Genomic DNA, 6,842 nt, shown 5'->3' on the forward strand with positions numbered 1-6,842 from the left:
CACTTTCATGCGAAAATCTATTTCTTTCAAGTGCACAAAAAAAAAAATTCATAACATTTTCCCCGTAAAATACTAGTATTCAGAAATATAGAAAATCATATATATATTATATTGTTATCTTCCATAACCAACAAATTTTTTTTCTCTGTCTCAGGTGCTGAGAATTTAAATCACGTTAAACATTAAATGTAATTCATTGGTAGACTTTTAGTAGTTTAACTTTTAAATTCGATTTGATACATCTTTGCAAATATTATGCTCAACTTACAACAACTTGCGCAATGTCCTCTGTTATTAAAACACACTGCATGAACCGCCCGCAGCGCAACGTCCCACAGCGCAATGCACGCCGCGCAACCGGGCACGACGTCACACTTTTCCGGGAGACTTAAGCATTCCGCATGACACACTTGGATTTTGTACAGCACATATATGTATGATCTTTTATTAAATCCTCTTAGAGTAAACTCGAGCCGTTACGTTAAGGAATAAATTCACATTCCTCTTGCTTGCGAGTACAAAAATATAGAGTTCTCTCTACTACAATAAATATTTTTTTAATTGACTAATAAACTAGCTTTTACCTTGATTCGGTCTGAACTCCCAATGCTTTAATAAAAAACATGAATTGTTGTCACCACCTTTTCCATGTATCGGCCCTACTGCCTGGACTCCAAATTTAATTCCAGTACTGTTCGTGCGTGTTTTTTTCTAAGGTTTTAAAACTGATAGTCCGATAATTTTATTGAGTTAACACCTCCGTGTATATAAGAGAAAGTTCTCAATGTGACATGTTATGTTCATTGCGATGCGCGCAGACCACAACTGATGATATATCAAATACCCTCATGTGTATAAATAATATCTTCATAAATTTCACTCTGAATAATCTTAAATTATTTTCGAGCCGACTAGCCGAGGTAAATAGCATCTTACAAGTAATTTATTGCGCCTTATTTAAATGACGCTTCAGAGCCATGATGAAATGAGCCTCAGATTATAAAAAGTGATGATATTATGGTGGAAAAACCTGACCTGTATCGTAATTAATATCATAATTTGGCATATCGTCACTGTAATGGTAACCTCGTATGTCTAAAAACATTTATTTTTTATTCTTAGACATGTCATTTAACTGATATAATGATGAAGTAAAGTTTAACAATAAATAAGTCCTTTTACCATGCGAAACTACATAATATTTTGAGTAGAACCAACAATGATAAAATAAAACAAATTTTTCATTTCCTGTAATGTTGGGTTCTCTGTACATACAAGGATATCAATCTACAACGACAACATTGAATAATTTTATTTCTGACACTGTGATTTAAAGTAACACATTATAGAATCTGTTTGATGTCAGATTGATTTGTAACTAGCCAATAAAGGATGAAAAATGTTTAGGCTTTTTTCCGAACTTATCGTAGATAAATACTACTAGATCCTATTTGGTGTGTAATGTTGGGATGTACACATATAATTTGGTCTTAAAAGCACTAATACATTACATACAGTGGAGACTGCCTTACTAGAAAGTTTCGTAACTTTGTACTTACTTGAATTTCAACCTTAACCTTATGTAACATACTGGTATTAAACAACTTCCTATTTTAAGACAATTTAAACTCGGTCAACATTATGACCTTTAATTACATATAGGTTTTTTAAGTACATTTTTGTTTTTTTTTATATAGTGAAACTGCGCTTACGCGTATGCCATGGATGTCGAGCTTGACGCGGGGAGTGTGGGGCTGGGTCTACATTCAAATCCCTGCTATTGTGTTGTGATATGGTGCTGCCCCACTCAGTAAAAACACTTCTGCCCTTCACACGCCCTTAAGATGCTCTCGGGGTTCGCCAGGCATTCTCAAGGAAAGGAATGTTGAATTACTGATCATTTGTAATTTTCAATCTCGGCCTAGAATGTATTGAAACATACATTCTAATAACACACAGTCTTTTTATATAGCCATATAACCACAGGTGATATATGGCCATGTGTATTCAGTTTTGCAAAGTTAATAATGCAAGACCAGTGAATAGAAGCGGATACTTCTAACATTAAATTGTTAATTAAATAATGCATCTGTAATTTGATACAATAAGTCTATTCAGTTAAGCTATTAATTACAGGTTAATTGTCAGACGCAATACAGTTTAAATGCATTCTTAACAGTATTGAAATGTTCTATCAAATATTAATATTGATATTTTTATCAAGTATTTAAAGCAATAATAAAATATATAATGTAAATGTAGTAGGAAAGTTTCTTTAAACAATTCGTTTTATTTATTACAAATGGAATCGTCAATTTATACTCGATGAAAAATTATAAAGGTCAAAGATTTGCAGTATATTTGGTTCTTAGTTTCTTTACCTAAACATATATTATTTTTATTTTATAGAACAAGTATGAAGAAGAACACACTTACACTGCCAGAGTGCTCGCAAGTAGGTTGCCGGCCTTTTAAGAATGCATACGAATTGGCTCGAAAATACTCCAGCGAGTAGCTAGTTTCCACATAGTATGGTGGTAGCGGTAAAAAATGCATTAAAAACGCTCCGTTGAAAATTCCCCATATGTTTTATGTACAAAGTATATTTGTTTAAATATGTAAATTGTCTAATTGAGTTGCTATTAAAATATTTTATTGCTAATAAGCTAATGAGGCTTACGCTATAGACGAAATTAATTGTCTTCCAACTGATAACGTCATCCAAACTGTATCGTACTTTTAAATTTGTGAAAATACAATTATGTGAACTGAACAAATATTTATTATAATCAATAAATCCTTAATTAATAGTAAAATGATTATCATATCCAATTTACGTGATGACAGCTAAAAAAATAATGTTTTTTTTTTAAATTATATTTGTTGCAGAGATCGTGTTTTATTTTTGTAATGTAAACACATAAGAACCAAATTATTGTTCTATATTCTAAATAAACCTTATAAATAAACGCCAAGGCACAGCCAACCAATTAATACTGGGAATTTCAGCTCTCGGTTCAATATTTTATTTAGTATTTATAATGTTCGATCTACTGCTTAATATACAGGTAAAATATGTTTCTTGTGTGTATTCTTCTGCCAGCAACAAGATACATGGGATATCCAGGGGCAACCTTGCCTAAAAGATCTTTGTCGTTCTTTTGAAAAAAAAAGCTCAGCCGCTTTCTTATAACAAAAGCATGTTTTAATCTATAGTTAGGGCTAATAGATTTACAGATTTATAGATCATTTAGATTACTTGTCTTTTTTATCACAGAGCAAGTAGGTTTTCTTATGGCAAATTAACTTGAAAATGTTTTTAGTGGATTACCAAAAGGTTAAATGATTGTGTGGAAAAAAGGAGGTCGTATATTATATTATGACACTCAAAAGCCGGGTGCCCGTGACGTTCCCTCACGAGGCTTGGGAATAAATCAAAGGAAAGTGCTAAGGTAATGATTTATTTCAACTGTTTGCCCCGAGTCTGATTTCTTTATTCTCCGAATCAATTATAAATTTATATGTTTACATATATAAACGTGTTTTCTATTTTTTATAATAAGACAAAAAAAAGCGCGGAAGTGGGTCTTATAGAATGTTATCTTAATCATTGTAATTGCGAGTAGGCACTGCCTACTTACTTCCTGGTGTTATTATTACTTATTGGTACCAACGCAAAAACTTCATACATGGAAATACTAAAGGATAAAAGTAGATTTACATTTGAATTTACACGACATATTAGTTGTATAAATTATAGTAAATATATTGTTACAAAAAACAGAGGAATAACATTAAAATCATATTCATAATAAGTTTTATTAAAGTGATAACTTGACTTGGGTTTTAACTTACATTTATTTTAAAAATAAATGTGACAAACAAAATATTATTTATACCGTCAATGTTTAAGGTTTTTTTTTTTTTCCTGGTTGCAAAAAACATACAAGAAAAGTTTTTCGTAAAAGAATTACACTCAAGTCACAAAAAATTAAAGGTATGAAAACAATAATTCATTTCAAGCATTACTTTCGACATAAGGGTTCCCAATAGAATAGTTTTATAAGAGAACATAATAAAGATTTGGATGAAATCCAAAAAGTATTTTAATAAAATGTTGAAATTCTGGTTGGCTCGGTAACGGATGTGAAATCTTCAGATTCTACATTTAAAATGATTTCACGTGTATGATTTCGAGGGAGCTAAATTAATATTTTAATATCTTAGAAATCGGTTCTCAATACAATTTTAAATTTAATACACATCAAATTTGTCAAAGGAACACCGATGTCTCAAGTTGAAATATTATACATTCTTGCACTGAAATCGGTGGATGGGTGGGGAATTTCGCGCAATTTTGCATCCGTTGCAAAACCAAGTTATGGTAATCTGACTATAAGTTACAAGATTTAGCTAGTGATCCTTTCAATTTTATTAGGATAGCATACTTTTCCCGTTAACTTTAGTATCAGCTTTAAATTAATGATTGCGCTTAACTGAATTACGTAATATTAAACTTTACTGGCCGACTAAAAGGCGGAAATTTAAAATCACTAAAAGTGTTTACACATTTGTATAAAACTACAATTCTTTCTCGGGAAATAAACTTGTCAAGAAACAACATACGTTGCGAGTGCTGGCATAAGATTTATTGTTACCAAGTAGGTACACAACGCTGGTGGATTTGTGGCTGACAAATGTTGATAGTATCGTGTTATTCGATAATTTATATCAGTTAAGAACATTTCCATAGACAGCTATGTGTGTCTTAATACATTAGAGTATATAGAAATAGAACAGTGTTAGCTCGGTGTTCAAGCATGATGTCATGCGTTCGCTTCCGGCTATGCATAGGTGGGTTTTTTGTTTCTATGCAATTAACCCTAGTAAATGAAAACGCATTGAGGATGTCGATAGTCTCATTACATATTTCGCTATAAATTATTAAAGAAATGAACGCTTTCGAAGAAAAACTATCGTTATACGCGTTGTTCATTTATGAGATATATCGATTATTTACAGGCTATTTATAAGAATAACTAAAAAAAATAATACACAGAACACTGACTAAAGTTTTTGAATTATGAAATGCCATCTATATGTACATTTAATGAGTATTTGTAAATGTACGTAAAGACCTAGATTTTAGAATAACCAGGCATTTAATTATGAGGTTTAAACATACGAGTCCTACATAAGTGAGGCGTAGTATTTTGTAGTAAAATATTTTATAAATTTATCAGGCCGATGCTGCATGCATGTAATGAAAAATTTATATCCCCAATAATTCATAGCGCGGTGACAGCAGCCACTAGATGGCAGATGCGACTTGCGTTCACTATTCGAATAATCTAGGGTAGAACAATAATTTGGTTAAAGCGACTCGTCTGACATCACATTTATTACTTTTTATTTATTACTTGGCACTGATATAGGAGACAAATTGTAAATATATTGTTTGCCCTTTCTCAGTCAGTAGGGTGTAGATTATATTATCTGTATTGTCTAAGATAAATGTTTTATAATAATGTTTAGCCTAAAAAATCGCTAAAAAATATTTAGCCAGGGTTCAACCCTTTGATTAACAGCGCGACTATACCAATAATTGTTTATGAAGACTTTTTCTTCAAAATCTAATCTGCATCTAGCCTATATGAATGCATATTAAAAGCAGAGTTTAAGCCAGTTTCTGACCGTACGGATTATGGGATTAAGCCGACCGAAACATATCCCTAGTCGCCCATATTGTACCGTAAGATATTTCTATCTTCAAGCTCATGTAAATCGCGTGTGATTTATAATTTTGAATTAATTCCTCCCTAAGGATCGTCTGCGTATCGCATCCATGAATATTTATAGAGATTTATTAGTACTGGCATGTTAATAACTGAATATGCAAGATAATTAAAAGGCTTATGAGGAGTTTGTTTTGTTATAGATACAGGCAAAACATAACAATCACTACACATATACAAAATTTTATATGTCTATGCCTACATACAATTAAATGTTTATTCTACATTCAATGATCTATATAACTATATCTTTATAATATTTATACAGATCTCATGGAACCTTTTATTCTAAATGTATGACCCTGAGTATGACTGTAGGCCTTTGTTGATTCTCCTTAAATCGCTAATTGACAAGGTTTTATTAAGTATAACCTAATAAAATATAATTAAGTGAAGTAAATAGGTAAGCTTTTTTGTGCTTGCCGACTCAAAACCATTATCGTTTAACCGGAAATTAAACCCAGTACTTCCGCGTTACTTGCAGTATAAATATATCATGTAATAAATATGTCATTAAATAATTATATTTTTCTAAGGAATATTATTAAAGAGGTCGTGCGTTGGTCACGGATGTGAGCCAATGGAGTTTGATTTATGTGTGCGCAATTAGCACTTGCTTCTGCGATTAATAATCGTGAGGAAACTGGCAAGTCTCATACGCAAAAATCGACGACATTTGTAAGACACCAAAGGTTGATCACCTACTTGTCTATAAAGAAATTATCGAAGGAGTGTTTGTAACGCCACTCGATTAATTTAATATTATTATAAAAATCCTAACATTTTTCAAATCTATGTATAACTTTGGATTTTAAATTTCGCACACAAAAAGTAAAACCTAATAAAAGCTGTCTCTTATATTAGAATGTTTGAAATACTCAGTCCAAATATTACATCATTGTAACAGTAGTACTTAACAATACGGAAATCAAAATACTGTTGATATCGACAATTGCAAAAGCATTTCACAAATCTCTCAAATGTTTTGTTTAATTAAGCAAACATCCGCGGATTCTTCCACTCATGGTTCAGGCGCATCAAGCCGCA

This window comes from Pieris rapae, chromosome 7, assembly GCF_905147795.1.
Source record: "Pieris rapae chromosome 7, ilPieRapa1.1, whole genome shotgun sequence".
NCBI lineage: Eukaryota > Metazoa > Arthropoda > Insecta > Lepidoptera > Pieridae > Pieris > Pieris rapae.